This window comes from Schistocerca serialis, chromosome 6 (genome assembly GCF_023864345.2).
Source record: "Schistocerca serialis cubense isolate TAMUIC-IGC-003099 chromosome 6, iqSchSeri2.2, whole genome shotgun sequence".
NCBI lineage: Eukaryota > Metazoa > Arthropoda > Insecta > Orthoptera > Acrididae > Schistocerca > Schistocerca serialis.
Genome location: NC_064643.1, coordinates 182,550,040 through 182,568,459, shown reverse-complemented (window position 1 = coordinate 182,568,459; position 18,420 = coordinate 182,550,040).

Here is an 18,420-nt window from a genome sequence, read left to right as displayed (position 1 = left end):
CCTTTTGTTGGGTTAGATGTTAGGTTTACCTCGTCGAGTTGTGCATAATCAGAACTTTTCTAATATAATTGTTTGTGGGTTTGTATGCATCCTCTAAAGGTCCTGCTGAAACTGATTTTTTAAACTTTTTTACGCATTTAACGTTAATTTGTTTATACATGTTACAACTTAATGTCCCCCGACACATTTTTCTGTCTTAATGTGAAGGCCAATCTCAGGAACTAATGTCTTCGTCTATACTACATGACTACTCTGCAGTTAACACCTAAGTGCTTGGCAGAGGATTCAGCGAATCGCCTCCCACACTGCTTATCCATCGCTCCGCTCTCGAACAGGACGTAGGAAAAACTACGTTATCATTGGTACATAGGCTGCTTCAGATTAAGGTTTATGTATACAGGGTGTTCGGAAATTCCCGTTACAAACTTCTATGACTTTAAGAGGGGAGTGAGTGCATAACATGTTTAATAGGAACTGATGTCCAGAAAAGTACTGTTTCTGTGCTACGGCCGTTTGAAAACATGTTTGCTAGGTGAGTATGCAACGGTCATGTTGGGGGGTGCTTACGTCGGACCTACATCCTACATCTCTGGTCCGGTTCGTGCCTCATTCTGTGAGTGTCAGAATAACATGGTAGGGTACGTTTTTGCAGAATACACCGACGTGATACTTCCGTATGGCGAAGCTTAACAGTAATGAAAGAGTTGCTCGTCGCCTTTATCAAAATCGTTATCCACAATGTCCAACTCCGTCACATACGCTTTACGCCACAATTAATCAACGGCTTCGAGAAAGGGCTACCTGAAGGAAGTCAGTTGGCCTGACTTTGGGGTTTAACTGGAAACAATAGTGTTAGTGAAAACTGATTAAGTTTCCTTTTTGTTTCTTTAATTATTAATGAGTAGAATTGTAAAATATGTGATGTATTGGGTCAAACCAATAAATTACGTGTAAAAGTGATCGCGTTGCCAACATGTTTACAAATGATTGTAGCACGGAAACGATACGTTTCCGGACATAGGTTCCCGTTCAAAATATTATGTACTCAGTCCTCTCTACAAGCCCTAGAAGCCTGTAACGGGAATTTCCGCACACCCTGTTTAACTGATTACCGCTGGAGCTACGCGGGACATATCCGGTTCAATTCTGAATGAATACCGTTGAAACGGTAACATATACGAAAAAAAAGCTTCAAAAATAGTTCTATGGTTTTTAATGAACGTAACCAGGGTGCATCCAGAATTACCGAAAAAATCATTTTTTTCGAAATCCTCTCTTACCCACTATCTTGTTTTTCATTACGATATTTAACTAATGCCAACGTTTATCATATATGATGAAGTGGTATACCAAATACGCATTTCTCAGAATTAAGCTGGAAATATCTCTACCAAAGCACATTCAGCGTATTTCGGCCCCGACTTTCCCATTATTCTATAGATTTACAATACTCTTACAACAACAATGTAGAAAAAGTTTCAAATATAACATAATTAAATCTGAAGAGGTTGCAACTTGAAAATAAAAAAAAATACGCCAAATGAAAAAGAAATCACACAACACAAGATATTTTGTATTTCATAAAATTAAAAGAAAATATATGTACACAACAATATATGCAAAGTATACGATATATTTATCTGGGAAAGACTGAGTCAGATATCTGGCACACATAATGCGATACAAAGATATTGATAGCTTATTAGTTTATTTCTTATGATTGCATCATATACGGTTGAATTTAGTATTAACGATGCTATATGTTCTGTTATTAGTAACTGTCAAAATGAAAAACAAAGTAGTGATGAGGAGGGAATTTCGAAAAAAATGACTTTTTTGAAAAATCTGGATGCATTGTTGCAGCATACATTAAAAACCATAGAACTTTTATTTGGATTTTTGTGACATCTGTCACTGTTTCGAGGATATTCATTCAAAAAATTAAACTCAATTTTTTTCATGGGGTGTTCCACCGCCTTAATGGCCGTAGGGGCAGCTATAAAAATATGTGTCTCTTATTTTGCTCTTCACTACAACATATTCAAAGCCGATCAAACTTGAAGTGTATTCCTTGGGTAGGTTTACTTGTGCGAATCTGTGGCGAGTCTCTAGTACCATACCATCCGTTCACGCAGTATTGTGTTAGAACAGATTTTGCTTCATAGAAGAGAATTCTGGCCTTCTTTTTCTTAAGTACCTGTTTCTCGTTGCACATGTGCTCTTAAATTTTGACGTTATTTCATCATTAAATACAAATTTAAGTCCTTTGGAATCTGTTCCACAATTTCTGTGTTATTCTTGATTGTTTTAAGCCACATGAACTACAAATTTATTTCAGAAGATAAAATTTTTATTGTAGCTCGTCTTCATTTTATGACAACGGCATTATATCTACATAACACAAATTATTTACCACATGGTTCTTTTTGTTGTTGTGGTCTTCAGTCCTGAGACTGGTTTGATGCAGCTCTCCATGCTACTCTATCCTGTGCAAGCTTCTTCATCTCCCAGTACCTACTGCAACCTACATCCTTTTGAATCTGCTTAGTGTATTCATCTCTTGGTCTCCCTCTACGATTTTTACCCTCCACGCTGCCCTTCAATGCTAAATTTGTGATCCCCTGATGCCTCAGAACATGTTCTTCCAAACGGTCCCTTCTTCTTGTCAAGTTGTGCCACAAACTCCTCTTCTCCCCAATTCTATTCAATACCTCCTCATTAGTTATGTGATCTACCCATCTAATCTTCAGCATTCTTCTGTAGCACCACATTTCGAAAGCTTCTATTCTCTTCTTGTGCAAACTATTTAACGTCCATGTTTCACTTCCATACACGGCTACACTCCATACAAATACTTTCAGAAACCACTTCCTGACACTTAAATATATACTCGATGTTAACAAATTTCTCTTATTCAGAAACGCTTTCCTTGCCATTGCCAGTCTACATTTTATATCCTCCCAACTTCGAGCATCATCTGTTATTTTACTCCCTAAATAGCAAAACTCCTTTACTACTTTAAGTGTCTCATTTCCTAATCTAAATCCCGTATCACCCGATTTAATTCGACTACATTCCATTATCCTCGTTTTGCTTTTATTGATGTTCATCTTATATCCTCCTTTCAAGACACTATCCATTCCGTTCAACTGCTCTTCCAAGTCCTTTGCTGTCTCTGACAGAATTACAATGTCATCGACAAACCTCAAAGTTTTTTTTATCAGCCTGTAAAAAGAATGGAGCTGAATGATTATGACAACTTTCTCCCCTTTCGTAAGATGTTTTTTCCTTTTTTGTTTTTTTAAGCGACTTCTTTACGCCATTTATCTACAGAAAATTATTTAGCATATTTTATGTATCATCACATTAAAAGCTTGACTTCGATAATAATTTTTGGTGTACAAAAGGTGCAGACGATTAGTTTTTTTATGCTACATGCAGTACAAATAAATCCTTACGAAAACAGATCCCATGTCGCTAAACAAGAGGATCATAATGTATCCACATTAGAAACTAGATTACATTTAAAGCAGTGTTGTATGCAGACTTTTTAAACTTAACCGAAAACCTGACATGAGTGAAACTCGCTCCAAACCATAGAAGTCGAGTTGCATATAACAAAAACTTTTTTGTAATTAAAATGTGACCAGCATTAAACACAAATTAAATAACTATAATAGCACAATAAAACTGTTACAACAGAAAACGAACACGACATCAATAAAAAAATTATGAAATCTGTGGACAGATAGTACAAGAAGTTATTGCCCAGTTTCTCACATTATAGGGCCACGACAGCCCATTTCTATCTCCCTTGATCTCCACAGTCCGGAACACGTTTATTTTTACTTGCAAACACTTTTGGTTAAGCTCGCCAACCAAGTCAGTTTTCTGCAGTTTTATATCTACATTTGTACTCTGCAAACCACTGTGGAGCACATGGCGGAGGATACTACTTAAAGCGTCCGCCAGTTCAGGGAAGTTCACCATCTCAGCGACGCTCTTATGCGGACCAAATAAAACCATGCAGTCGTTCTTTCTATATGTCCAGTATGCCCTGTTAGTTCTGTATGGGAATGCGTCCCACACAGTTCAGCAACATTATAGGACGGGTGGCCCGAGTGTTTTGTAGGCAGTCTCCTTTGTAACTGATTGCACTTCCCAAGTATTCTACGATTGAGCCGAAATTTGCCATCTGTTTTACCTATGACTGAGCCTGTGGTTACTCCGTTTCATATTCCTACAGATTGATGTACATCCAGGTATTGACGATTTCGAACTGTGACTCGTTGATATTGCGGTTTTGGAATTAATGAAGTTCGAAATATTTAATTTCTGGGTATTTAAAGGACGTACTTTTTACTCTTCCATGGTCTAACTGAATGATCTTGCAGCCTTTTTTTCAGACAGTATTTCATTACAGTACAGTATGTTTAAAATCTCCGAACTTATTAATTTTTTCTGTCAGGCCATTAAAATAGAACCATAACAAAAACAGTCGCAATACACTTTCCTCGAATACGCATGAATGTCTTCTACATCTAAACGTAACTCTCCACCTAAGATAGCATACTGCATCCTCCCTGCCCTGAAAATACTTAATTCCATTTTGTTTGCTCGTTACTTTTTTGCACACCGGTCGCTAATTTAGCCCATATTTCGTAAACACCGCGTATTGCACCATAACAATTGCCAGAGCAATGAAAATCAGGGGACACACGCACCTACAGCAGCGGTAATACACATAACTGTATACTCTGATGTCACTTTTATAATTTTCCGCCACTTACTCCTTTTATCTTCAGCTGGTATTACCAGTTCAGTTTACAGCTGCTGTTTCAGCTGGGCACGCTGCGAACTGTTGACGTGTGTTGCTATTGGTTGTTTTGGACGACGCACGAACGATAAAACTGCGCTCAAAGAAAATGTAACACTGTTTGTGAACTGTATTTGGTATACGTGCAGCAGATAAAACAAATATACATTCTGTTAATACAGTCTGGTACAGAAAATCTAAATGAACAATAATAATACAAAACTGTTGTTTTACGGTCGAATAATACAGCTGCGCGTGCGTTTAGGAGATAACGGTACGTTCGCTTTTAATACATTCGTCGACAAGCAAACGTAGGAAATTAAAAATAAAAAAAAAAAGACGCTGTCGGGTATCGAGCTAATAACTGAAGCCAACGTGCAATAGATTTGCTAGTAACACATTCTTCTACGGAGAATCGCACGAAATTAAAATAAAACTGATGTTTTCGGATCAAATAACTTGAGTTGGACGTGCAGCAGATAAAAATACATTCGCTATTAATGCATTATTCTACAGGAAAGCATAGGAAATGAAAATGAAATAGACATTTTGGTGTACGATCTAATAACTAACAAAGAGAGGTCTCCGGCTGGAGAGAGGGCGGGGGGACCGGGGGAAGACTTTTGAAACCATACACACGGTGGAGTTGGTTAGGGTCTTAGGGATCACATCCTGCAGCGATTCACCCTAGTGAGCCTCGTTTGCAAGTAATGGAGCAAAAATAAAATAAAAATAAAAAAATAAAATAAAATCGGAATTTCGTGCCCGAGTCTATACCAGTAAAATATAGATCACGATCTGTCAGCTGAAGTAGTGTATTGGACATCGCATCTGTTTACTCTATAGGATGTTGTGGGTTCAAATTTTGTCAGGAGCTGTAACTTTTTATTTTATTTTCAAACCTTTATCGAAATGACTTTGGTCGCTATATTATTAAGTCTTGCAGCGAAAAATACATTTTTGACCACATTGCGCAACCAGTAGAAACAGGTTATACTACTTTTGTTTTTTTAATCAATACATCAGCATTTTCAAACATTTAAATGTTATGACAGGTAAATAAAAATAATTAAAATCACATACACAAGTATTCAAAATGAAAAAAGGAAGAGAGGAACAAAAAGTGGTGACCTAGTAAAAAAAGTTGATATAATGTTTTCAGCAACGTTTAATCCACACGTAAACCGGCCGGAGTTCAAAAATGGTTCATTGGCTCTGAGCACTATGGGACTTAACTTCTGAGGTCATCAGTCCCCTAGAACTTAGAACTACTTAAACCTAACTAACCTAAGGACATCACACACATCCATGCCCGAGGCAGGATTCGAACCTGCGACCGTAGCGGTCCTTTCCCGGATTGTTTCAGTACCGGTACTCTATCTACCGTATATTCTGGTTCGGGTTTGTAACGTTTCACAACTTCTAAGAGCTCAATGCGTGTTAAATCCGCACCGAACGGAATTTTATGCTTGGTCAGTCATGATTCTATATCTGCTTCACAAGAAATGTGTTAAGCGCTTTACTTTCGTAAACACAACCGTAGGGTGCATTGTTTATTACCATAATACTTCCACCTGAAATATTTGGTATTAAGCCCTCTTGCAACCGCTTAGTATAATTTTCCGTGTTCATATCGTTGTGATAAATTTCCGATGTTGATCTCAAACCATAAAGGCCGGCCGGTGTGGCCGTGCGGTTCTAAGCGCTTCCGTTTGCGTGACCGCTACGGTCGCAGGTTCGAGTCCTGCCTCGGGCATGGATGTGTGTGATGTCCTTAGGTTAGTTAGGTTTAAGTAGTTCTAAGTCCTAGGGGACTGATGACCTCAGAAGTTAAGTCCCATAGTGCTCAGAGCCATTTGAACCATTTTTTTCGAACCATAAATGAGCTCTGCACCCTCAATGAATCCCATTTTTCCCATTGCTCTTTGTCCACAATTTTCATTTTTCCGCACACCTGGTACATTACTACACTGCCAAATTTGCTAACAGTGTAGTGCGTTTGCACACGTTTCATCAGTATACACGAAGGGTTTTCTTCGCTCCTTTCTCGTTTTCTCTCCAAGTTCTAAGAAAGCGTGGGCGCCATGCTACGATGTTCCCCCCTCTCAACCAGAAATGTTCGTCTATTTTTACATTTTTTTAAAATGAAACCCCATATCATTCAAAATCTTCCGGAAAGTGGTTCGTTTACCCGTGAAATTGATGTCTGCATTCTTCTTCACCCAGTCGTAAGGCTTTCGAAGAGTGGGTATTTCTCTTTCAAAGTTATGATATTCCAAGAACTTTCTTTTCAGTAAAAATTATCAAAGTCATCAAGGCACTTCGTTTTCGTCCTCAGTCTCTTCTTCCTTCGTATCACAATTTTCTGGCCACTCCGTCTGGCTTTCTTAACACCGTTCACAACATTACGCGCTTTCCTTGATACTCTTCCCTATTACGGCTGATGCTCCCTCCAGAACTCTTTCCAACGGTATTAGCAAACCGTTCCGTTTTTGTTCTCTACAGAACTTAACTACGTAGTTAATCAAGACTTTTTCCATCTGAGAATTACTCTTCGATAAGGTATATTTGAGCGATCACTGTCCATTTCAGCACACGCTAAGAATACACAGCAATAGTGACGCATTATGACAATAACGTGACCGTACAGTGCCGAGCCACGTGCATCATTCTTATGTCGTCGAGTATTGTCGGACGCCTTCGGTACGGTCAGTATGTAAACAAAGCTGAGTTCCGCATTCTGCTTTCGACAATTGTAAAATGGAATGGTAAATACTTTATTACAGTCAAGTGCACACAGCATTACCCTCTCACCTCACGTGTTCGAGTATCGCCACGAACAAGTTTCACATTCTGTATCTCTATCTTCTATTCTATACATTTCAGTGACGTGCGGTGATGATTCAGATAGCCGAAGCACTGAATTTTATAATTTTATTATTATATCATTATTTATAGTTGAAATATTAATTAATAATGTTAGTATTACAATTTTAAGTAAATAACAGTACATCAAGCGACACGCTCATCTCGACGACACTCACAACTGATGGTATTTTAAACTGAAAGAATAGACGTTGTAATAATTAGGCCTAATATCAATTTATATTACTTAAAGCACACTTTTAAAGAAAATAACTAGTTTCTGGCTTTAAACTCACCCCTGACACTTTGATACACTACCTCTGCAAGATCAGCAGAGTTGAAATTTCTTTCTTCTCTCCTGGAAATCGAATTTGGTAACCACCTTTTCAAAGAAATGTTCCTCCTCTCTGAATTCTCCTAGTAGGTGAATTTCAATTGAAATAACTCCAGGATGAGACAGTCTCTCTTCTTTAGTACAATTCCGAGAGTAGCGTTTGATTCTCTTCAGTGCTTAAAGCGATCTTTCTACTGAAGACTTAACCTACAAGTATTGTATACAGTAATGAACTAATACTTTAAACTGGTGAAAACTTTTGTTTAGCGTTGAATTAGTGCTCAATAGTCTTGTAAGTTCACTCGTATTTTTGTTTCTGAACTCCTCGGTATTATACACTACAGTCAGCCCATTTATCTATACATATGCTTCTAAGAGACTTTGGAACAGTGGTCTTCCAACTTGTATGCTCAAGAGCTAATACTGACTTTGTTGGACGGCACCTCACGCCATGTATGTACTGACCTCATTATTAATCGGTAACCTGCATAAATCAGTGTGTTATGAATCCCCAGTAGACTAGCAACAGTAAAGATGGAGTAAATTGGCCGTTGGTACCCAAGTAACGATCGTTTAAAGTCGTTACCATTTGGAATATTTCTTGTCGACTGTTTCAGATCGCTGCCACCCTCAGTGACCCAAAAGTTGTGGCATTGTAATTGGCTCAAATGGCTCTGAGCACTGTGGGACTTAACATCTCAGGTCATCAGTCCCCTATAACTTAGAACTACTTAAACCTAAGGACACCACACACATCCAAGCCCGAGACAGAATTCGAACCCGCGACAGTAGCGGTCGCGCGGTTCCAAACTGAAGCGCCTAGAACCGCTCGTCCACAACGGCCGGCTTATTGTAACTGCTTGACAAAGTGTTGTTGTGGTGTCACCGCCAGACACCACACTTGTTAGGTGGTAGCCTTTAAATCGGCCGCGGTCCGTTAGTATACGTCGGACCCGCGTGTCGCCACTGTCAGTGATTGCAGACCGAGCGCCACCACACGGCAGGTCTAGAGAGACTTACTAGCACTCGCCCCAGTTGTACAGCCGACTTTGCTAGCGATGCTACACTGACAAATACGCTCTCATTTGCCGAGACGGTAGTTAGCATATCCTTCAGCTACGTCATTTGCTACGACCTAGCAAGGCGCCATTACCAGTTATATTGAGATTATATTAATGTCTAAACAAGAGCGATGTTCTCCAATTGTGGATTAAAGTTAAGTATGCCAAGAACTACGTTCTTTTCTTTATAGGATAATTACTTTACCTTGTTCCAGACCTCACGCCAATCTGTGTTAGCTTAAAAGCGTGCATTTCGGCCTCCTCTAGCAACACGGTGTTGGCTCTTCTGCCAACACTTCAGTTGTTGTGCTATCTGTGTAAGCGGATGATTAATTTATCGGCAACACCAATGGTACTGGTATTAAAATGCGTTATGCAATATGAGACACGATTACACGTGTTCGCTAAATGTTTTTATTGTCATTTATTTCGTACTGGTTGAGTTATAACAACCATAATTTCGTATCTCCTTGCTACAAATATGTACCGCATTTGAATATATCTGTCTCTGTAATGCTCATTCACAAATCCATGTTACGTCCGTGTCTAAATTTACACCATACCAGCTGGTTGGTATGAGCCGCGCGCGTCCGTGATTTCTGGTAATCCCTACTGCATGCAGACCCAAACTTTTACCAAAACTTGAGATGGTCAATACACGCGCTGTCACTTTTCGAAACCGGTCAACTGTGCGTGGTGGTCACTTTTGGCTCGCGGAGGAGAATGCAAATGAAGTTGGCATGATAACATTTTCTTTCCCATTTTCAGAGACTTAAAGTTAGTAACATCTTGGTTGGAAATATTGGGTCCACTGGAGGCAGTTTCTTTACGAATAAATTTTAAAGGTTTCTCACATAATTTAGTGATAGCTTTCCGTTTTACTGTTTAAGTTATCAGTGGTTTCATGGTTATGACCGGATACATTAGTAAAAAGAGTGTGAGTTTACCGGCCGGTGTGGCCGAGCGGTTCTAGGCGCTTCAGTCTGGCCGCTACGGTCGCAGGTTCGAATCCTGCCTCGGGCATGGATGTCTGTGATGTTCTTAGGTTAGTTAGGTTTAATTAGTCCTAAGTTCTAGGGGACTGATGACCTCAGATGTTAAGTCCCATAGTGCTCAGAGCCATTTGAACCATTTGAATTTGAAGAATCGTTTAAGTACATATGTGAATTACATATTTACACTCCACGTTGACTTTTTTTTTATCTTTCAGAAAGTTATTTGTCCAGCAGAGATCAACTTAATGTCTCTTTCATTGTCAGATGCTCCACTGGAACGTTACAGCCCATTTCTAACTTACTAATCGAGTAGGAAATGGCACACTCGGAGCAAGTGCCTAATGGTAACAGTGCTACTAACAGTTCAGGGCAAACGTTAACACGTAACAAGTAGAACACTCGCGTGCAGTGGACCTGCTTGCTAAGGTAATGCTGAACCTGGTCTCGCATACTTGGGCGAACAGTGAACATTTCCACGCGCAGTCGGTGGCCACGCCGTTAGTTGTCAGCGCTGGAAGACAATTAAAACATTTCCTCTCTCACATCCTCGAATCCAGCAGTGACCGCGCTTCCTACCCTTATACCCCTGAGACAAGCAGCCAACTTTAGCTCACGGTCATATTCACCAACATCAAATAAAGCTCACCTTAAAAAGTTAGTGTCTCTGTAATTATTTTTGTTTGTTACTGAGCATCAAAACTACACTCTTTAGAAGCTCTGAACGATAGTTGGCGTTTTTGGATTCGGTTGTTAGCTTCTAGATGCATATTAGTATAAAACATGGCTGAGATCCGCGGGGTGCACGAAGGAAATTGCTTTCGGGGAACTGGTCAGAGTATTTTCCACAGTTTTCGTGTTACAACAAATTTAAAATTTTCGGTTTAGGATAATCTTAAAATCTTAAATCCTAGCGGCTATCAATGTTAACAAACACTTCGCAATACCTGCGTTTATAATTGATTTTTTCCTCTTCGAATGTTCTCCTATGTAAGGCACGGTTTCCTGAAAAGCTTGTTTACATTCGTCACGTAACGCGGCTATGGAATAGCGAGTTTCTTGGATGTTTTGTTCACATTGTAAAATATTACTTGCTTGATCCTGCAGAACTTTGTACAGCACATCGGCGAAGGCAGATATTTTGGTGAATGTGTTCAATAGGAAAACAAATCTGAAATCTTCTAAGAGGACCGAAAATTCATTAACTGGTGCTAAAATATCTGAATTAGTTTCTTGAGGATGTTTTAGCATATCACTAAAGACATCACAAAGTTTAGTTCTGTTCATGCACTCAGTGTTCACCGATCTTGATGAGTAATTCCATCGCACTGGACTGACGTATGGAAGATGACGTTCCAAAAATTTATCCGAAAATTTAACACGTTTAGGAGATTGTAACCTCCCCCTCACTTATCGACCTAAATGACAGTGAAAAATTAAACCGCGTGTACCTAATGGAAATTTGGGAAAAGCAATCGTCACCGAAGTTAATCTGTCGGTAAAGAGGGAGGAAAGGGTTACATCTAAATGAAAGGAAAAATGCAAATGAAACTGGTGGAAATTAATTTTGAAAAGGGGTAAAGTTAATGAAGAAAGTAAATGTGCGGCCGTTACGTTAACAATTAACTAGCGGTAATTAGATATTTGAGATTTGGGGGAAATTACGGTCGCCAGTCCTAAGGACAATTACTATAGTAACTGAAAAAGAGAGGTAATTACACATATAATTAGCACTAGAAGCGTGGCAACTGAAGGTAGACACGTGTAGTGTGAAAACTGAAAGTTTGTCAGAAGTAATAAATTTCGCTACACTCTGACTTAATTTAGCAAAAGAATTAATAAAACTGGAAAATCGAAAGTTAATTTAGTGACTGAAGTTAATAGTGAGCTTTCTTTCTGAAGCACATCGACATTCAGTAAAATAAGGTTAGTCTTGAACTACCTCAACAATCATTTCAAAAGCTACTTGAATCTACGCAATTTAGAAATAAGAGAATTAACTTTGAACTTGAATTAAATGATTCTGAACAATTAACAATAGTAAAATTTAGTATGTACCAAGCTGAGCTGCAGTCACAGGTAACTAAAATACAGTAACAAAACTCGCACTCTTAATTTGTGCTTGTGCAATCTAAATATCGTAGCCAGCTGAACTTTGAAATTAAAGCAGTGAAATCGAATGATGCTGGCGTTTGAATTTCAACGACCCTCGGGCTCATTTCGGAAAAGGAAGGGACCCTGCTTGGCAATGCAATTGGGACAATGAGCAACAAAGGTTCATGCTAAGTTGCTGTAATTTTGCGAGGAAAATGGAACAATTTGAAAAGTTGAGGTCTGCCATACAGTTCTGAAACTTTACGTGCTTTTAGTCTTCCTTGTTGGTTGATTGAAGGTTTGAAGCCGTCGATCGAGGAGGTGGCGACAGTCACTCATTGTCGGCCGTCGCTGTTGCAGAAGCTGGAGGTTGGCGCGCCTTCTTCTCGACACGGTCACCAGGCGAAACGGGCTCTTGATGTGCGCCAGCTAATGCTTCCCGTCCGCGACACCATGTCAGAAACTATCATCGCGAGTCGAGCGCAATTACATGCTGCCAAACCCCGAAAGCGCGGCAACTCGCGGGAGCGTCACACAACACGCCTGCTCCACTCGCTACTACCGCCAGACTCCCTCTGCCCGCGCTCCACGCGGCAGAGTTAACACTACCAAAGATCCTACACACTTTGATTCTTCACACGACCTATCGACGTAATCGTTCGATAGCAGTTTTCCCTAGGCAAGACCCAGCGTAAAAATACAAATAATATTTACGAAACAAACCAATTATACATCGACATAAGTGCATAAATATATATATATCCAAACAGTAAAGCAATTACAATATATAAAGAGACAGAAATGTCATATCTTGAGGTAACAAAACAAGGAAAAAAATAACAGTACAATAGATGGAAATAGGAGGATATGCATTTCCGGCGTTACACGTGCCCCACATTGTCTGAGGATGTTCGTGGAACGTAAACAGACTCAGAAAATGTCCCAAAAAAGAAACAGCGGAAATGCATATGCTCAAAACATCAACAAAATTTAGCATTCGTCTAATTAAGCATAAATCAATTTTTAGACCATAATAATTGAGTGGAGACACTCCTAATCTTATTCCACTCTGTCATCTTGCACGAAATAAAACAGGTTGACAACATATTAAAATTCATAGAAAACATAGAAAATGGTTTAGCTATTCTAAAATTGTCAAAATTCCCAACAGTATCAAGAAATGGAATACTATTTACAAAATTAATCAGAGTACATGGTCATAAAAACAGGTAGATCAAAATACGCAATTTTATAATTAATTACATAGAATACACATTTTTACATAACCCTTTCATAATTAATATTCTCGTCATGGGAGCCCATTAAACGCTAAACAAGAAAATAACACACATCAGATCGAAAAAAACATAAATATTGACAGTAGAATTCTTTCAACTGTCCAGGAAGAAAAACAATTCCGCCTTCCGTACTCGCAAGTACAAAGAATGCCGACAGCGGCACAAGAGCCAACAGCGGCACAAGAGCCGACAGCGGCTCGCCTCGCCAGTATTGTTGCGCCGGCGAATGCGGCACGCTTGATCTCACTCGCCCTTGTGACGGCGTTTCCAGAACGTCCGTTTCACTGAATTCTTTCGGAAAAACTCACTCCCGAGTAATCTCAAGGAGTCCATAAACACTATCACAGTGGATAACTCAACACTGTCCATCATCACACGCATGTACTAGCCTGAAACTTAAAACAGCGTCTAAGTACATCGGCAATGACTAGTAAATCACATATTTATGAAATCTTACAGCTATTTACAAAATCATATTTACATTCCTTAATCTACTGTGACTCAGCTGAAAACTTAAACTAGCAGCTTGGATTTTTCAGTTGATTAGATCATGATTAAATTGATTAAAATTAAATTGATTAATCAAAATTAATTACTTATTAATTACAACTTCTTTAATGACCTTGGTCAGTCAAAAGCATGGCAATCTAGCAAATCGTCAAATCTTACACTTTATTTTACATACTGTATAAATTACCCATTGTGTGGTATTAATCGATCCTAGGTTGGTACAATTTCAGGTCTACAATGTTTCGTATACCTAATAGCTTTCCAGAGCTTGGATACTCAAAGCAATAAGCATTTGTGTGAGGTATACCAATGACTTTATATGGTCCATTATAAACAAACTTAAATTTAGAGATTTCATTGTCTATCTCGCTCGATTTCTCATGAGCTTTTACAAGTACAAAGTCTCCGATTGCAAACTTAGCAAAACGCGCTTTAGCGTCATGACGACGTATGCGAGCATCAGCTTTTAGCTTCATTACTTCTCGCAAACGATCTTTTTTTCACACCCATACTAATGTCAATCCGTGGAGGGAATTTGATTACCTCTTCCAATTCACTTTCTACACTTTTGTCAATGCCGAGATTCCTCACATTACAGTAGTTCAAATTCATACCTACGTCAATAGCATCCGGCCAGTTAACAATGTGTATAGGCTGGTATTGCCTATGCACACCGTCTCCTGCCCCGTCAAAACTAACTACTATTGTTTTATCTTGGGACGTACATGTCAAAGTTTTGCTTTCGCAATTAATCACTGCACGGTACTTTAATAGCCAATCTAACCCGATAATTACTTCCGTAGTTAAGTCTGGCACGACGACAAACTCTTGCTCAAATTGTGCCCCACATATCTCGAAGTTGACAAAAATCTGTTTTGTGACCGGTTTACTGGCCTTCCCAGTAGTACCGATAATTTTCACTCCTGTTACTGGCATAACTACGATGCCGGGTCTGTTTTTCAGTAACTCAAATATTTTCCCAGATACAGCACTCAGTTCTGCACCGGTGTCTATCAACACGTTTAGTTGTAGGTCGTGCATATTAACAGACACTACTATCTGTCTACACTTGTCCTCGACTGTTTCATTATTTTCCCACAGTAAATCTTCGTCTATATCCAGGTCATTCCAGCAAAAACCATCCGGCTTTGATCCTAAATTCGGCTTATCTGGCGGCTTTTTCAGCCTCTGTTCACATACAGTTTTAATTTCAACACGTTTGTCCTGAGGCTTAGTCTGTAGCTTCGCCTCCAATACCGAAACCTTTTCCTGTAACTTGTCAACTAGTGAGTGTTGCTTTGCTATCAATTCACTAATTGTCACCTTTGTTGATTCCTCTTTGCCCAGATTGATCTCATCTGCCAATCTATCTGGAAGAATGTGCCCAGTAGCATCTGAAATTACTTTCTCTGGATCTGCGCAACCCACACTGCTACCGTCTGACCGTATAACGTCAGCTCTAACCTCATACACGCTGTAATCTACGTGCTTTTCTACCAATCGTTTCCGGCTATCACTAAAATTTTCATAATCTTTCTCCTTAATACTCTCGCAATGTTTAAACTGGATGTTCGCGTCGGATGGGTCGGCTACTTCTACCACTACAACTTTCGGTAAAGTCTGCCGGTTAGGGCCAGAACTTTCCGTTACTACTTCAACATTCAACTCCTGCGGGACGAAACACGACGCATATTGCTCGTGCTCCCCGTTAACATCAACTATTTCTAGTAAAGTCTGCCGGTTAGAGCCAGAACTTTCTATCACTTCACAATCACTATCTTCCTGCGGGACGAGACGCGGCCGTACAGGCCCCTATAATCTCTTAGTTCGTCGTATAAGCGACCGAACTGCCTTAACCAGACCTCATCCCTCTCTGCATCCCCTCGCTCGATGACGGACGTTTTATCCGACATCTGATCTTCTTTCAACACTTGCGAATCATTCTTAAACTCAATCTCCAGTTCCACTGTGGGTGTTACAGCTGCCACTTTATAATCTATTTCCGGAACACTACTTACATTGTTCTCACTGACAGTGAATGTATTATCTACTGCCGTGTATACAGCTGATCTACTACTTGTGGGCGCACTCCTTTCTCCTAACACTGGCACACTCTCCCGCCGTTGATTATTCCACATGGAATTTTCATAACGACGACACCTGGGTTTTCTCCTGTTATTGGGCCGCCAAAATTTCTCCACGCCCGGTCGGCCCCTCACCGGCGCGGCTAATGGTTTCCCTGCCTCGTCCCAGCAGATACGCTCCCCGGATGCTGCTGAGGCGGCTGATCACACCCTCTGGCGTTATTACTATTCTGTGAAGCCCGTATCACGTTAGTATGATACTGGTTTCCGTCATTCCTATTATTATTTGCATTGTACCGATTGTTATTACGGTCCGAACCACTATTGTTATTGCTGCCACGGTTGCGGTATGCATTATTCCCGTGGTTATCGTTGTTGTGGTTGCTGTGGTACCCGTTGTTGTTACCACGGCCTCTACCACTGTCGCGATTATTGCGCCAATAGTCCTCGTCCTCAACTCTTCCCAGGAAATCATTGATTGTCCTGTAATTGCTTCCTACGTATCGTTTTGTATCATCTGGAAGCTTCTTGTAGAGTTCCCAGACTATTTCGGATTCCGAGCGGCGGTCACGCAAATATTCCAACTTGCGGATCCAGCCCTCACAAAACTCCTTCATCGAACCGCGCGAATTCGCATCGAAAGGCCTCGATACGATAAATTCGCGCCAGACACTTTGCTGTTTTTGCTCTGACCAGTATTCAGCCAGAAACAAATTTTTAAATTCGTCAAAAGTCAGGTTCGTAATGTTGAGGTTTAAGCCCCAATGTTTGGCATCACCAGCCAACACATCAATAATCGCATTAATTTTTCTCTCATTAGTCCATGATCTGGGTAAAACTCTTTCACAATTCTTAATGAAATCCGTCGCGTGTATACCGCCTTTTTTCAAGGGGTCGAACCGCTCCTCTTTCGTCAACAATTCCAAACTATGTGCATAGATTGGCACATAGCTCTGTTTTTCGTCAAGTTTCTTTTCTAATTCCGACACTCTCGTAATTACTTGGCAAGTGGTTGTCGCAAGCGTTTCTACTTCCCTTTTTTTTTCTTCGCAGGTATTAGCCTGCTTCGTCACTTTGGTATCTACTTCGGATACTAAAGCCTTTAAAGTTTCCACCTTCTTTTGATCCTCTTTTTTCACTAATTGAATTTGTTCCGTCACCTTTTTCTCGATGATCGGAGCAACTGATTCTCCTACACTTTTCTCGATTCTGCTAATTTCGGAATAAAAACGAGTATTTATGCTCGCAATTTCCGCCTGAACGCCTATCATTTCCTGTTTAAGATTACCGATTTCGGTATTAATTACAACAATATCTTCTTTGATTTTATCAACTTTTGTGTTAACAACTCCAACATTGTTGTTAACAACGTTAATAGCTTTGTTCTGATTGTCTAGCATCCGTTCAAATTTTTCAGACTGAGCTTCTAGCTTGGCAGCCCGAGCTTCTTGCTTGGCAGCCTGATCTTCTTGCTTGACCGATTGACTCTTGATTTCGTTAATCAAAACGTTCAATAAATCAGTTAAATTCCCGGAAACTACCGGTTTTACTTCGTAGCGGCTTCCTCTTTAATTGTCCCCCCGTATTCGTCATCAAGGGATTCAGATTTGATTTTCACTTCTGATTCCGAAACATTTTCTAAAGTTTGGAATTCCATTTCTGCTCTTTGTTGCGTTTCGGCGGTCGCGTCTTTCATGCTAGCCGCCTGCCCCTGAACAATGGGTACCGCGGTGCGCGTTTCCCACTGTTCGACCGATTGTTCCGTATCCAAGTCTACCAAATTTTGGCAATTGTTGCCTTCACTCATTTTAATAATTTTCAATACAAATAACAAATCTCAAATCTAATTAGGATTACTCCCACTACTTACTCTCGCTGACGTAACGGCCTGTACGTAACCAGTACTTTGTTACGAGATTTGCAACATACAAAATTCGTGTCCAGAACAACCTCAAATCCGAAGATTGTCCTGTCACCAGGTCGCCACGTGTAACCTCCCCCTCACTTATCGACCTAAATGACAGTGAAAAATTAAACCGCGTGTACCTAATGGAAATTTGGGAAAAGCAATCGTCACCGAAGTTAATCTGTCGGTAAAGAGGGAGGAAAGGGTTACATCTAAATGAAAGGAAAAATGCAAATGAAACTGGTGGAAATTAATTTTGAAAAGGGGTAAAGTTAATGAAGAAAGTAAATGTGCGGCCGTTACGTTAACAATTAACTAGCGGTAATTAGATATTTGAGATTTGGGGGAAATTACGGTCGCCAGTCCTAAGGACAATTACTATAGTAACTGAAAAAGAGAGGTAATTACACATATAATTAGCACTAGAAGCGTGGCAACTGAAGGTAGACACGTGTAGTGT